Below are 16,595 nucleotides of genomic sequence, written 5' to 3' on the forward strand. Positions count from 1 at the left end.
GCTGGGATTATGGGCATGCACCACCATGCCTGGCTAATTTTTTTATTTTTACTAGAGATGGGGTTTCAACATGTTGGCCATACTGGTCTCAAAATCCTGACCTCAAGTGATCCGCCTGCCTCTACCTCCCAAAGTGCTGGGATCACAGGCATGAGCCACCACGCCTGGCTGATTTTTTTTTTTAATTAGTGAATATTAAATTTTGAAGTGTTGAATTTATTCTATTCTGTGGATAAGACTGGCTGCCCACCAGTCTGGAAGTTCCTAAAGCAGTGATTGTGTTTTTTCCATGCTATCGCCACTTCTCACCCAATCTGGTTCTTTGCCCCCATTCAAGATAAAACTTTTACCAACCAAGTTAAAGGATGATTTGGACTCTGTCATGGAGCTATATTAGGATTAGAAAAGTATCAGAGAACGTGCCTTGAATGATTTAGCCTGGCATTCGAGGCCAATTTGATCTGCCCTCCACTTTCCTATTTTATCTCCTCCTGACAGCCTTCCTGATAACATTCCAAGTGCACCAAGTGTTTTCGTACAAGCATACCTTGTACTTTCCCATTCATAGTTTTTTTAGTTTTATTTTTTCTTCCCCTTACAATGATGCTTCTTCTCTCTTGACATTCTAAACAATCTTCATGACTCAGAACAATTATCATTTTCTCCTCCTGAGTCCTCAGGTCCAAAAGAAGCCACTTCATTTTTTGTATACTTAACAAAGCACTCCGTTATGACATTCAGGCATTTTGATGTATTTTGGTTCTATGTGTGTACTCTTTCTCCTGGAGGACCCACTCTAGAAGGATAGGAGACACATCCTAGCTATTGCTTTAACATCTAATACCCCAGCAGAGAGTCCTGTGTGAGCGACTTAAAAATGTCTATAGAAATAGAGTAATTTTATTTAATGCATGGCAGCATTTTCTTAGGATATTGCCGAATGAGGTTACTGCATGCTAGTAACAATTAACATATTCATTAGAAGATGATCTTAGTCCCAGAATTTGGCTGTGTGGTCTTCTTGGGGACATCTAGAGATGGGGGCATGGATAAGATGTCTTGGGGACTGGTCCAGGTGCAGGACAAGAGAAACAACTATCACAAATAACTGTCCATTCTGTAGCAGGGTGTTGTAAGATTCCAGTCCATGTGAGAATGAATGGTTGTCTTCATGCCCAGTGGCATGAAGTAGATGCTTAATAAATGAGGTACCCCTTGTGCTCCCTCACATCCATCCAGTGCTTCTCTCCATCTTGGCATTTACTCTCCAGTTGTATTGTAATGAGTGGCCTCTCTGTGACTCATTACTAAAGACTAGGGCATGACAGTTTAAAAACATAATCTTAACACCTGGTTCAGTGCCTAGCACATAATCAGCCCTAGATAAATAGATATTTATTGAAAAAATGATGAAGAAAATAGTATAAGAAGAAAAGAATGAAAGACAATAAACCTGAACATGGAGGTTTCCTAATCAGCTTTTTGAAGAATATTCATTGGACTCATTGTGGAGATTATAAGCATTATGATATAGGCATGGTTACTGGCTTCACTGTAATATTACTCAGACTTTTCTGTTCAGAAAAGGCTAAATTTCAGGGAGAGCACTTGTCAGAGTGCTTATATTGGGTCAGCTGGGACATGCTTGGGAGCAGATGGATTAATCGCATTCCCTGCTCAGACCTCAGTAGCACCTTCCCTATGACCCTGAGAGTTTATGTGTGTATGTGCATACTTGTGTAGATTTAAAAGAAGCAATAATATAAATTCTGAGGAAAGTCTGAAGATATTTGATGTTATCATTTACATTGCATTCCTTTAAAGGAAAGAGAAATTTTAATTGAGAGTGTTTAGGCCAACTGAGAGCTCTGGAAACAGCTCCCCACACCCATATACCATGGCCTACCAACCCCTCTCCCATTCTTATTGGCAAAGTTTCATTCTCCAAATTCATATCCAAAAGGACCTATTCCACTGCCCACCATATGTATTTCTTTTCCCTGAACTGCTATCACATATTGTTTTACTGTTTCAGCAGTAGGCTGTTGGCATCATAGTGCTCTGGGGAAGTTGTGCTAATCCAAGTCCTGACATCTCCTCAAAGATGCCGAAACAGTGCAGTAGGAATTCTGCAGGTGCAACTTGAGCCTTCTAGGAAAGGCTGTGCCACAAAGGCACCCTGGTCAGCACCCTGCTCATCTGGCCATAACATGTCTGAGATTGCGCAGGTCAGGGAACATCTTGCAGCACTTGCTAGTTTTGTAGAGAACTCAGAAATGTTAACAGATGGCATGCAGAACACAACCCTGAACAGTCAGCAGGGTGACACTCATTAAGAGTCATCACTGAATCCATTTCCAACAAAATCTCATTCCAATGAAACATCACTTTCCGAAAAATGTCAATCTGCTTAAATGAAAGTGACTGCAGGGTACTATAATGCCAGGCCTGGTTGAATCCCTGCAGGCAACAAGGACTCTTTTAGAGCCTCAGGGCCTTTCCACCCATAATTTCCTCTCCAACGTGGGTCCTGGTCAGATTCCTCTCCAGCTCTGTTAGCCTCTGCAGATGAGACAGAATGTCTGGTAGCACTCAGAACTTCTCCTGAGCCTGACATTCATTCCTCTGCATACTTTTCCTCCCTAGTAGAACACTTGGGGAAGCCGGAGGGAGGAATGAGTAGAGGAAGGATATAGAGAACTTGTTGTTCCTCAAGTCAGAATTCCTTCCACAATGGAAATGTATTTATTCTTACCTTTCTTCAAGTATATGACCAATTCATTCTTCAAGAAAAGTCATTTCCTCTCTCTCCCTCTATTGATTCCTAATGGGACACATTGATCCCAATGCAATCTGCTAATCTACATTTTGTTGCACTTTAGGCATCACTAATGAATTAAAATATTAATATGTGAAACTAAAATCAAGTGCACACAACACCAACACTTGATGATGATGCTTAGGTTGCCAACCCCTTTGCTTAGCACTCACTGATGCAGAGGCCAACATCTCCCTTTCTACCACTTGCTGCCCTCCACCCCCACTAAAAGGTAGAACCTCCAATAGTCATGATTTTCACACTTTCAGGTCTTCTCCCTACAAGGCCCTACTCAATCATCCAAGACCGAGTGCAAATGCCATCTCCTCTAGTCAACATTCCATAAAGCTTCAGTCAGCAAGAGTTGCTCTCTTATCAGTGTTTCCATATCTCTTTATTATAACATCTAGATTAAAACTTGTCTTATTCTGTCTGTAATTTCCTGCTGCTACAACTCCAATGAAAATGTATTAAACACACCTAGTGCCTGGCACAATGAATCAATTGGATGGCTTAACAAAATAGACCTCTTGAATTGATTCCCCTAGCTCACTAACTCCACCACCAGGAGTGAGGTGAAAAATCACATGAGTGAGGCCATAACACTGCTTAGATGAAAGGCTGGTATCCGTTAGTTGGTACATAGCCTAGGAGCTAAGAGACCTTGGTTCTAATCCCACTTCTGGCACTAACATTTTCCCCAACCTCACATCATGGTAAACCAAAGGTATCAGTTATCTACTTACTTGGTAAATGTTATCAATAAACTTTGTCTTGGTTATACCATTGTTTACCAGTAGTCCATGCTTTATTATAGTGTCTATTCTTAACAATCCTCTTCTTGCTACCAAAGTCATTGGGCCAAGAGAATACCAATAGTTGCCTATAAAAAAATAAACTCAGACTTCTTTCATGAACACATATACCAAAGAAGATATGGTTGCAGAGGAAGGAAGACATGGCTCGGCTGTGTGACTCTGGGCAAGTTACTTAACCACTGTGGAATAAGGATAATAGCCAAACCAGCCTTGGCTGCATGGTTATGGGCATACAAGAGCTAAATTCTGGAAAACACTTAGCAGGAAGTGCCCCCACAATATTAGCTATTTCTATTACTGTCTTTAAACTTTAGTCCAGCCTTATAATGTTTCCTGATTCTTATTTGTTTATAGTGAAATCCTAAGAGATTTTAAACTGGATACTTTCTATATCTAATGGGCTTTCTGAAAAATTATATTTTTATTTTCCTGTTTTCTTAAGAAGGATTGAAACAAATATATAGAGACTTTATTATTTCTAATAAGTGCTTCTTTACTGTAATAATCTAAATCTTCAACAGATAGATGAGAAAAGAAAAATTCTTGCCAAAAATGATCAGTCCAAACCTTAATTATGTTAATTATATCTGTCAGCAAAGAGATCAAAGGTTAAGTCTGTTCTCTGCTTCAAAGAATGATAATGATAATAAACAGTTATTCTTAGTAGCTAAAGTATATTTTGCAATTGTAACTGACACCATTTGACTTTCATTTTTTTATAAGCAAAATGATTTGCAATGAATTTTCATGCTCGAAACAGTAAGTGCTTTTAACTTAGTAAAATTCACTTTTGCCCAGCATGACCCACATTCCTATTCACAATTTGCCCTGCTACTTGAAAACATTACTTGAGCAATAAAACAAAGAACTTGGAAAACCAGCTTATCTTTTGGAAAGCCCTGGAATTGCATATACTCTTCAGTTGTCTGCATTTTAAGCACCTTAAAGAAGTTTTACCACTTCTCTAGGGGTTTCTTCACGCTTTCTGGTATTGAGCATTTACAATGTACCAGGAGCTATACTGAATGCCGTAGGTAGCAATTTATCTCAATTGTTCTGCCAACAATCCTGTGGTGTGTATTAGCATCACCCAGTTTATAGAAGTAGACACTTGCTGCAGGTTACATAGGTGAAAACTAAATGAAGAATCCCAGATCGGAAACCAGGTCCTCCTGTCCAGATATGGTACTCTCACTTACTGTCTTGTATTGCCTTGGCTGCCCATAATATTCTGTACTTCTGTATCTCAGTGCCTGTCATAGTTCATAATACACATAAGGAACACAATAATGATTGTGGGATAACAGTCATTATAATGGCCAACACGTTTTAAGCATTTACTTTTGTCATCAAATGTGCTAAGAACTTTGCCTGTGTTAACTCATTTAATAAGTCTATAAGGTAGGTACTATTATGCCATTTTACAGATGAAGAAACTGAGACACACAGGGACTAGTTAATAGTTAATAAAACAGAGAAAGAGAGATTGAGGGAGAGAGAGAGGATTCTTGGACCACACCCAAACCAGAGCATCTGCAGGAGGCCAAATAATCCTCTCTGCCCATAAATAAATAATACAATTGCGCTCCATCTCTTTTTGCTTACTCCTTTACCCTGCTTTACTCCTGAATCTTTGAGCTAAATTCTGGAAAATTTGGGTGATTATTTCCCCCTGGTCCTATAAGGCTACTCGCCTGGCAGGCCAATAGGTTTGGATTTTTCTTACACTCTTACTCATCCAGTCTGTCAATGGGGCTCTCTGTCTTTCTTTGTGTGCAACCCTGGTGGTGTAGGGATTACCCTCATGATATAGACAAGAAAGCTGGAAAGCAGAAAGGCTAAGTAAGCAGCTGAGCTGGGATTTTGTAGGAGACAGTCTGGCTCCAGAGCCTGTCCTTTAATCCACACACTACAAGAACACGTCCTTCCTGAATTCCCATTTGCATGTGTAATCCCATACTAAACTGTATTGTATTATATTGTATTGATCTTATACTAAATTGTATTGTTATGTAATTGTTTCTAAAATACAGCCCATTTGATTATAAAGTGTTTAAGGGGTCATGCCATTCTTTTCCTTTTGTGGCCCTCAGAGTGGCTTTCTCAAAGCTATTATTTGCTGAATCCTAAATGGGAGGTTCTGTCCCAGACTGGAATGTCTGCTCAAGCACTAACTTCTGATGACTGAAACTTTACAAATAAATGTTGTATAGCCAAGAAGACTAAGACACAAAAAGATTGTTCTGGAGGGTAAATAGAGGGTCATACTTTTAGAGAAAGAAAGTGTGCAAAAGGATAGGTGTTTTTTGTGTTTTGTTTTTTGTGTGTGTGTGTGTTTTGAACATCTACTGTGTCTCTTATTGTTGAAAAATAAGACATAACCTAGCCCTTAGGAGCTCTTAGCCCAGTGGGAAGAATACACAGAAACAATAACATGTAATAACATGGTTCAGATTCTGTGACAGAGACGCTATGGAAGAGGTCATAAATCAGCAGACTGCCAACCATGTGACCAACAATTATGTTCCCTTTTATTTCACAGTGTTTTCAGAAATATGAATCAAGGGTTAACGTTTAAAAATTTAAAATTTTACAACAAAATCCACATTGGTGGCTACCCAAAAAGTGAAAAGTTTGATGCCATTGAACCCCCATTCCTGCGTGGCCACCATCAGCCTGAGTCCAGTAGCTGCTATCTCCAGGGGTGGTATGTGCATATATTTTTATAGATGTTCCCATGTTTCTTTAACAATGTTTAGGACACTTACCTATAGTCATTTTCTACAAGAAGCACATATGATATAATACTTCACCTTGGTAACACTGCTCATGTGACTATAGATAAAGTCACACACTAACATTTAAGGTGACTTAAGTAAAAATTATCAAGGCAGTACAGACAGGAGGAGAAAGACTTGAGGTAAATAAGGGGGTGGCTGATGGAAAGAAGTGATGGAAAGATAAACAGAAAGGTGATAAAATTGTACTATTTGACCTCTTTCCCTCCTCCCATCTTGGTCTCCCTCCCTCTGTCCCTCATCCCATCTCTCCCCATATGTACACTTCTTATTACTCCCCCCTAATAATAATATCCACAACCCTATATCAAGCACCTGCTTAGTGTTGGAGATTATACTAAGTTTTGTGAACAACAACCCTGCAGACTGATATTACTCTACAACAAAGATGTGTTTTTAAGATTCCAGTCATCATGTTCTTTGCATGATGCCCTTTGTTCTGCTTGTAGTAACAGAAAATTCAAACACCAAATATACCTCTTCTGCTTTGCATGAGGTTAGTGGAAGACAACCTTGTTCTGTGGGGGATGTGCTGGCTCTGGGGTAAAAGCATTTGCATTTAAATCCCACCTATAACTCCGAATTAGTGCAATGATCTTGGGTGAGTTATCTAACCTCTCTCATGCTTAAATTCAGGATCTATTAGATGAGAATACAATTATTATTCATATAACTATTCATAATAACTATTTATATAGTTGTTATGGAGACAAACTCTCCATAGGATGCCCATGTAAAAGACCGTAAGCATCTACTATTCCTATCATTTTTCAGATAAAATAAAAAATAAATTGAAATAACAACGAAGGAAATATCTACAACAATATATTATTAGTCGGTAAAGAAATTAACATTTGTGGAGCACCTACTATGTGACAGATAATAAATATTTTGTCTCATTTAATCCTCATGATACTACAGCAAGTTAGATTTTATAATATTATTATTATTTTTTGTTAGAAAACAGCAGCAGAAAGAAAGTACTTTGCCACTTATGACTCTAATAGGAGAGCCAGATTTGTATGACGCCAAAGCTCATGTCCACTGGCTGTGACCCACAGCTTGGAATAAGGACAAGGGCAACTGCAGTGCTCAAGGCAGCTTTTACCCTGGACTCTGAAGGGCACTGCAAGAGTGCCTCAATGCTGGGGTTCAGTAAGTCCGCTACACCTTACACTTCTGATTCAAGACAGAAATCAAGACATAGTGACCTCCTATTGGGGGCAGATATGAAGGTGACTGACAAAGCATCAGGACAGAGTAAATGAATCATTCATATAAATGACAACATTAACACATGCCCTGACATGTTCATCTCTCATCCTCATGCCTACTGTGAAGAGGCAATGTGTGTATCTCTACAGGACATTTGTATTTTAATATACTTGGAGTGAGTTTAATATACACATGTATTGAAAAATGTCTTCAAAGATGGTCATTGCAGATATAATGTATGTGTGGCACATAGTAGAAGCTTGCCAGGTATTAACTGAATGAATGAATGAAAGTTCACTGGTTTTGTTCTGCCAGACATTCATTTGCAGATTGTATGCTCTGGCTCAGGGGTCACCCGGGCCATAAGCTATCTGTGGGTTGGTAATACTATTAACCTTAATGCCTACCAATTTTTTTGGTAAGGAAACAGCAGCAGAAAGAAAGTACTTTGCTACTTATGACTCTACTGGACAGCCAGATTTGTTTGACTCCAAAGTTCATGTCTACCCACTGTAGCCCACAGCTTGGAATAAGGACAAGGGCATCTGCAGTGCTCAAAACAGCTTTCACATCAGACTCAAAGATGGCCTGAATTATCTATGGAAAGAATACATGCTTTGAGGCAGGTCCAAATGTCTTTCAAAGTCAATACAGTTTGAAAGTGGCTCTATCTGCAAAAAGCAAGCACTGTATTGAAACCTCACTATCTGGCTCCAAAACACGACCCCCAGCTCTTTCCCTCTCTAATCTCAGAATTATCTACCTTGTCAGAAATCTCATGGAGAGGAGGCAGAGTGTTATATTCTCTTGGACCAATATAGAGAACTTTAAAAAAGGGAATAATTACTTCTAAGGAACCTGCTATATTTCTGGCTCTGTGGAATGCATCAATACATTAACTCATTGAATCTCCCACAATTAAATGTGAGCCACATGAGGAGAATATTTGTCTCTTCGATTTACCTCTGTACTCTAAGAACCATTCCTGGCACATACGAGATGCTTGTTCTGGCTCTTGCTACTGGTCCTCTGCATTGTTCCTTAACTCTGCCACCCGCATGCTTCCCACTGTATCACAAGAGCAGGAAGCCTGAGAACTATATGCTCAGAATCTTTTGTCGGTAGAATTGCAGTTTAGATTCTCTCAACCAGAGTAACTTCCGTAAGCTCCAGGACGTTAAAGGGAAGTAGCAGACTGGCATAGGATCACAGGATTTTGCGACTGTCAGCACTGCTCTAGTATCTTACAGTTTCCTCAGACTCTACAGTCCACTGTTGGTCTCTAGCTTCAGGGCTGGAAGAAACCTTGGCTCAGGAAATGGCTCCCTGAGGTTACCTGATTTGGTGGTAGCTGCTTTCATCCCTAACTATCAGTCTTCAAACAGTTTCTAAGCACATTATTACCCTGACACTGCTTTCTTCTGAAAATAATAAAGGTGCTATCTATTTTCCTGACTGATTTAATGTTCAATAAATATATGTTAAATAATTGAGTAAACCACCCATTCGGTGGGCATTATTATCCCTGCCTTGCAGTTGTGGAATTGAGGTTCCCAGAGACAAAGTAATTTAAAATTATACAGCAAAGTATTAAATGTCAGATCTGAGAGTAGAGCCATGGACTGTCCAATTCCCAATGTGCTTTTGCTTTTTCCATTCAGGGACTGCTCTCAGTGGGTATAATATACCACGTTGCTGTCAAAATCTTATCTTAGAGGTTAAGAGTTGTTTGCACTCTTCCTCCTGCCAGAGTACTATTGCGGTTGAAAACTTCTCTATACATAGGCAAAGGACATTCATTCCCAAGACAAGTGGTTTATTAAATATATATTAGGCCTGATGAGACACCCTGTTAAAAACATACATTGTATCTGCAGTATCATTGCAGATATAATGTATGTGTGGCACATAGTAGAAGCTTGCCAAGTATTAACTGAATGAATAAATGAATGAAAGTTCACTGGTTTTGTTCTGCCAGACATACATTTGCAGATTGTATGCTCTGACTCAGGGGTCACCTGGGCCATAAGCCATCTGTGGGTTGGTAATACTATTAACCTTAATGCCTAGATGCCTCCCATAGTTCAGCATAGTAAGAATACCTCAGAAGTTCCTAGGTACTGACATAAGGCTGTTGATTTTCCTTGGAAACCTCAGTTGTCAAGGGCATTGTAATTCTGAGGCAGATAGAAATAAGAATTCATCCATCCCCACATTCCAAATAAGATTGAGGCACTGAAAACTATTAATCCGCCTTCATTGTAATGTATTAAAAAGAGTATCCAATTTGGAACCAAACTGATCTGGGTTTTCATCCTGATTCCTGCTACTTACTAGATCTGAAATCTTGGGCAAGCTGTTTCTGTGACCTCAGTTTTTTCATTTATATAATGGTGGAGATGATTGATACAGAGCTGGTGGATACAGAGCTTACTGTAAGGATAAGCTATTGTAGACAGAAAGCATCTAGCACAGCATCTGGCCCATGTTATGGATTCAGTGAATGAAAATAGTACTGTCTTCACTAACACCAAGAAAGAGTCTGTTGACACATAGGCTGTCATCCTGCAGGCTGGTCCACATTAGCCAACAAGGCTCTCCAGTCCCAAATAGGCAGCAGTGGTGTGGAAGGATACTTAAAAGCATGTTTTTTACTAGAGAGGTTATGTAGTTGCAAGAAATTAAATGTCTGCATATTTTGTAAGCTTCACGGTGTCTGATGCCTTTGGGTGAGGGGAGTGGGAATGGCTGGCAGAGAGTGGGTAGACCAGAATCGTCACACCTCACTTTTTTTTTTTTAAATGAAAGTCAAGATTAGACTTACTGAAAGAATCTGGGGGTGGACAGGTAGAGTTGGGTGGCTTTTGCATGCTGGGAGGTAGTAGTTAAAACTGCAGGAATGAATGAGGTCATGGTTGGTTTGGAATTAAATGAGGGAAAACCAAACCACACTTGACTTCAGAAAACTCACAGTACTAGTCTCTAGCTTGGTGCTTGGGATACAGCAGATGCTCAATGAATATTTGTTGAGTTAAAAAGCATAAGGTTGAAGAGTACATCATCCTTCCTTAAAATGTCTGTGTGTCTAACTTATGATCCAGATTCATTTTACCTTTGAAAAGCTAACTGACGTCTATGTGCTTCATAAAGATTCCAAATCTCTCATTCTGGAAAGGTCCTCTTCTGAAAGCTCATCAAGCCAGCACTAACATTTATTTAGCATTTAACTGAGTCCTGGAAGACACTATGAGTTTTTTCATTCTACTTATATATCTTAAGACTCAACTAGAGTTTGAGGACAGAGGCCACGTTTTTTTGCACGGCTGAACATTTCTTAGTATCTAGCAGAGTGTTTGGTTATAGCAAGTGCTCAATAAATAGCAATCTGGCACTTGATTAACCAACCAATATTAAAGTATTGTTAGGGAAGAAAATCAATAGAATGCCTTGAAACCTTAGATGTGTGGAAAAATGAAGTGTGTGCCTGTGAGAGATGACTGGTACTCATCTTGAAAAAAAGAAGACTTAAGAAGCCTTAGAAAGAGGGGCCAAGCTACTGTAAAATAGAACTGGGCTGTGAGGGAGAATCTTGCATGGAAGAGGCTGGTAGAGTTAGTTCTAGGAGAGAAGAAATGGGCTGTCTTTTATTCTTCAACTATGCATGGGTTGCCTCTTATGTCAAGTAGTGTGCTAGGCAATGGAGATATAACAGTGAATAAGGCACATCATCTGGTCATAAGGGCTTTACATTATGCTATAAGAGTTAAACCAGCAAACAGTCAACTATAACATAGTGTCACAGAATACAGCAATATAGAGTACACATGGGGGTTATACTTTCTAAATATTAGATTATCTCTTATGTACTTTCTCTTTCTGCAGGGATGACCTCAGGGATTCAACAGATATTGTGATTCAGGGGTTAAGCAAGCTCAAAGGAGGAGAGATCACAGAGAATTTCAAGACTATAGAGCTTACCATTTTCTTTTATCTTTTTAAATGTTGATTTAACTACAATAATAAATATTCAAACCATTCCATATGTCCTAGAGAAAAGAAAGGCAGATCAGACATGCCCCTTGTCAACCACTAGGCAACTTGTCTAAGGAAAAATGAATAATTTTTACAACCACTGTGGAGATTCTTGAGGTTTTTTTTTTTTTTTTTTTTTTTTTTTTTTTTTTTTTTTTTTTTTTTTTTTTTTAGAGAATGGGGAATGCATTACGATAGGAGCATGAGATTGGAGTTCTCTGTCAGCTGTAACAGGAGTCAAAAAGACAAAGAAGTGACATATACAAGGGTGCATGGGAATTGGAAGATAAATAAAGGACTATCACATTCCATTCCATGGGGATTTTCCTCAGGCCCCCTCCAACTTGACCCACTATCTCCCCCATGATTTTTTTTTTACAAACATGAATGTCAAGTTCTCTGCTTCCTGTCTTCACTAGCATTATTTTCAAGATTAGCCCCTTTCATTTGCTAGATAGATCTCATTATTCAATAGTTTTTGATACAGAACTGAAACATTTTAATTCTCCCACCATGAGATCTACTTCTGCCCTCTGCAGTTATAAAATAAATTTATAATCTCTTATCTCTTTGAAGGCTCTCTTGTATTTGAAAGTTATTGTATTTGTTGTTCTTATCCCTTGAAACTAGGCAGCCATGGTTTCTTTAACTCAGAGGTCCCCAACCCCTGGTCCGTGGACTGGTAGGGGTCCACAGCCTGTTAGGAACTGGGCCGCACAGCAGGAGGTGAGTGGTGGGTGAGTGAGCATTGCTGCCTGAGCTCCACCTCCTGTCAGATCCATGGTTGCATTAGATTCTCACAGGAGTGCAAAGCCTGTTGTGAACTACACAAGTGAGGGATCTAGGTTGCCTTTTCTTGTGAGAATCTAATGTCCGATGACTGATGATCTGAGATGGAATAGTTTAATCCCAAAACCATTCCCCTTACCCACCCCATCCGTGGAAAAATTGTCTTCCACAAAACCAGTTCCTGGTGCCAAAAAGGTTAGGGACCACTGCTTTAACTCATTTGATCCAGTAAGATTTCTAGACTTCTGTTCCCTACTTGGTTACCTCTTGAAACAGCTTAATTATAACTATCTAATAAAGTGACCCTTCTACCAAGCACAAGACTCTACCATGAGCTGAAAAGAACTGATACCCAAGAGAGGTCCCATGGCTTGCCCAAAGTCACATTGCTGGTAAGTGAAGGGGGCAAAATTCAAATCCTGGGCTTTGGCCTTCTGCGCTAGTTCTCATCCAACCTCTAAATACAGAGAAAGAATGAAGTCCTTTTCATTCCCTCTCCAACAGATCTTAAACAACACCATACTCTCATTCCAGCCCCATTTGCCAACAGTCTGTGATCTTCCTCCAAACCCAGGCATACACTGGAACTGGCCTGGGCAAACTGCGATGTATAGTCAACACTTTATCTTTACTTAGGCGTGTTTGCCTTTGAATAATTAAAGTTGCATGTATTCATAGACAGAAGCCAAGACAATGAAATATATAAAAATATGAATAAAGGAGATTTATTTTAAGGAATAATTTCTTGAAATATGCTTTTGTCTTCTGTCTACAATGAAGTTTAGATAACCTTTTCTTAGTGTATCCAACAAGTTTTCAAGTGCATTTTTCATTCATTTGCCCTTTGAAATGGACTTATTACCATTTAATGGTGATAAGCAAACTCTGTCCTACCTACGCTTATTATAGCTGTCTAAGGAAATGACATTCAGATTGACATGCATTCCTGGAGGGTTGTGAATATACAGCTGGCATGATGTTAATAGATTTTCTCATTCACTTGTAAACAATTCTGTTTTTATTTCTCTCGATCCCAAGGTTTGGATTGAACTTTTGTTTTCTAGTCTTAAAGGAGGAATTTTATGTGAGCTTCACAAATACTCATTACCTGAATATAAAGGTCTCAGCATGGTAGTTGGTCCAAAAATGCAGCCAGCTTGTTCAAACTCCTTTTCAATTCAGAAAGCCATGCTAAGGAAATTAGTGATGTTCTCTCCAGAGGTGGCTAACTTCCTTCTAGTTGGTCTAGGTCTTGCTACTAATCATGTAAAGAAATTAAAGGAAGAGGGAAATGATGGCTCCTGGCTGCCAGTCACTTTACAATTTTCTGGGGAAATGAAGAAAAAAAAAAAAAGGCAGAAACAAAAACAAAGAAACCAACCAAACAAAATGATGGTGCTCAAGCTGATGTTCACGGAAGCAATGGCTATGTCTGGCATCACAGACGTGGTGGATATTGAAGCAGGGTCAGATTTATGTAGAAACGAGGTAGAATGGAGGGCTTTCAGACTGATACATAAAAATATCCAGTTGTCAATTTGCCAAGAAAATCTATTTTCAATTCTTCCTCTCCAAGCTCATCTAACACTCTTCTCTAGACAGACAACACATTTTATAGCTTAAGAAAAAAGCTATCAGTAACATCTTGCTGTTTCATAGCTCCATACTTTTGTATAGGCTGCTCATTCTACCTGGGATAGCCTTGGTTCTTTAAAATACTGCAGAGATATTAGAAGTTTTCCCTAGCCCTACTAAGTAGAGGTAAACACTCCTTTCTCTGGGTTACCTCTGTACTTTTTTAACACTAATATAATTGTACTCATATGCTATAATTGTAATTTAAATTATAATAAAATAGAAGAAAAAATATATATACACACATATGTGTGCATATGTATATATACATACATGTATATGTATGTATGTGTGTGTGTATATATATGTTTTTATGCTAGACTGTGAGCTTCTAAAGCTCAGGAACAGTTATTAGCTCAGCACCAAATTACTAGTCCCTGGTAAAACTTAGAAGGCAATACATGTTTGCTGAGTTTAATGAAATCTCCAGGGAGCAAAAGTTTCTTCTTTATTTTATGGCCAAAGAATCTCCTGGCCCATCAAAATCCTCTAGTGAAATATTTTCCCAATCCTGAGCTTGCATTAATTGATCTGTTTATTCACTGAACCCTACTACTGTGTGCCAGGCAGAGTGTTATGTTAGGTCTTAGGAATATAGTAGTAGGCAAAACAGACCTGGTCCCTCTCCTCACGAACCCCCTGTCCCTACTCACACTCTTCCAAATTACTCATTTCTATTAATTTACTGCAAAATAATATTCTCACCTCTAGCAATAACTTTTCAATTCAGAAGGCCATATATAAAAGCAAATTGATACTGAGTATGTTTCTGCTGAAAGGTCTATAAAGAAACTTTCTAGGCTGCAAGGTATACTCTTCATAAATACATATATAGATGTATGTATTTCTATGTACATGTACATTTCTATGCCAATGTATACATATATTATAGATATGCAATACATAATTAAGGCTCACACAAGAATACAACCCACTTATAAACAGAAGGATCCCTTGACCCTTCAAACTTAGGTCCACTTAATTAAAAACGAAGCGTAATTTGTACCCTTAATTTAATGGCCTATGATTTTCAAGTTTAACTATTTTCATGTTGATTGCTATATTTTGGCCCCATTTTGAAGGCACCACAAGGGTGTTTATGCCCTGAAATAAAGAGAAACAGACAACCTTTCCAACCTTGAAAACAAAGGAAAAAATTTAAGACAAACAAACATGAAAAGCCATCATGTATTTCTCTGCACCCAGAATAGTGCTAAACATAAAGTAGGCACTAAATGAATACTTTCTAGATAATTCAGTAAATGAAAGAGCAAACACTTGCAGTTATGCAGTTCCTCATTAGGGCAAGCCAAAGGAAGAGCTATCGATTTAAGGGGAAAGATAGTTCAAAACTAAATCTTGACCCAAATGGTGAAAAGATGATTACCTGAAAATAATTTTAATCTTTTTTTTTTTTTTTTTTTTTTTTTTTTTTTAGAGACGGAGTCTCGCTCTGTCGCCCAGGCTGGAGTGCAGTGGCCGGATCTCAGCTCACTGCAGGCTCTGCCTCCTGGGTTAATAATTTTAATCTTATAGCTACGCTTTAAATTCTTTGGTCTCTTAGCTCTCAGGGCAGTGATGTATACCGTGTGGGGTGCAATATCACATCTACCTAACTCAACCAGCTTATCCAGCCGAGGACAGGCATCATAAATATTCCAGTGAGTTCTGTGAGGATTAGGGGTAAACAGATGTCTAGTTCACCTCTGCATTTCTCAAGAGTCTTGCCAAACTCTATAGAATCTTCTCCAGTTAATGTGCTTTTGTCATTTCTGGGCTTCTTCTACATGTTACAAATAAAGTGGATACTTGTGGTGGTAGGTGACAAGGTTCATAGGAGAAGGTGAAAGCAGGAAAAAAGGTCAACAAACATTTACCGAGCACCCACAGTTTTTAGGCCAAGGCTAGGTTCTGGACATACAGAAATAAAAACACCCATCACTGGTGACTCTATATATCGAGTCTCAATACTTCTTGGTCACCATGATAGGTTTTGGTATACGTTGTTCTTATTTGCAATTTAATAGCAGGAATTTTATCTCTACCACAGAAGAAAACAAACACCTTTGGGCTCATTCACAAGCACATATTCATGAAATTTTAAGATGTAAGAAAATTCATTGTGTTGTCATAGATGAAGACATTTCTTTAAAAAAAAAAAAAACAGCAATTCCATCTGGTCTGCTAAACAGGTTCTCTTGGTAACATCATGCATGTTTTAATAAATTTATCTAATTGCATTGCTCCTGGGTGGGTAACTAAGAACTCTGAAGGACAGATATATTCCCAAATTATTTCTCAAGCAAATTTTTGGGTGTGTACATGTTAACAGTAGAAAGGAATCTAAATAAATTAATATTTCCAATTATAGTATACTACCATGAAGTGATTTGATTAAAATATTTTCCTTACAAATAAAAAGGAGGCAAACTTTTGTTTCTATGAAGAAACATTCTAGGCTGCTGTGTCTGATGGAACGTGTACTCCATC

General features: G+C 38.6%; 2 protein-coding genes across 29 annotated transcripts in view; both read right to left on the reverse strand.

Annotated features, from left to right (window-relative positions):
- Window positions 1-16,595, reverse strand: part of CCDC90B (coiled-coil domain containing 90B) — a 695,243-nt gene that overhangs the window by 392,875 nt on the left and 285,773 nt on the right. The gene's annotated exons all lie outside the window — the stretch shown is intronic.
- DLG2 (discs large MAGUK scaffold protein 2) overlaps window positions 1-16,595 on the reverse strand; it is a 2,230,265-nt gene that overhangs the window by 197,007 nt on the left and 2,016,663 nt on the right. The window lies entirely within an intron of this gene.

Source organism: Macaca thibetana, chromosome 14 (assembly GCF_024542745.1).
Source record: "Macaca thibetana thibetana isolate TM-01 chromosome 14, ASM2454274v1, whole genome shotgun sequence".
NCBI lineage: Eukaryota > Metazoa > Chordata > Mammalia > Primates > Cercopithecidae > Macaca > Macaca thibetana.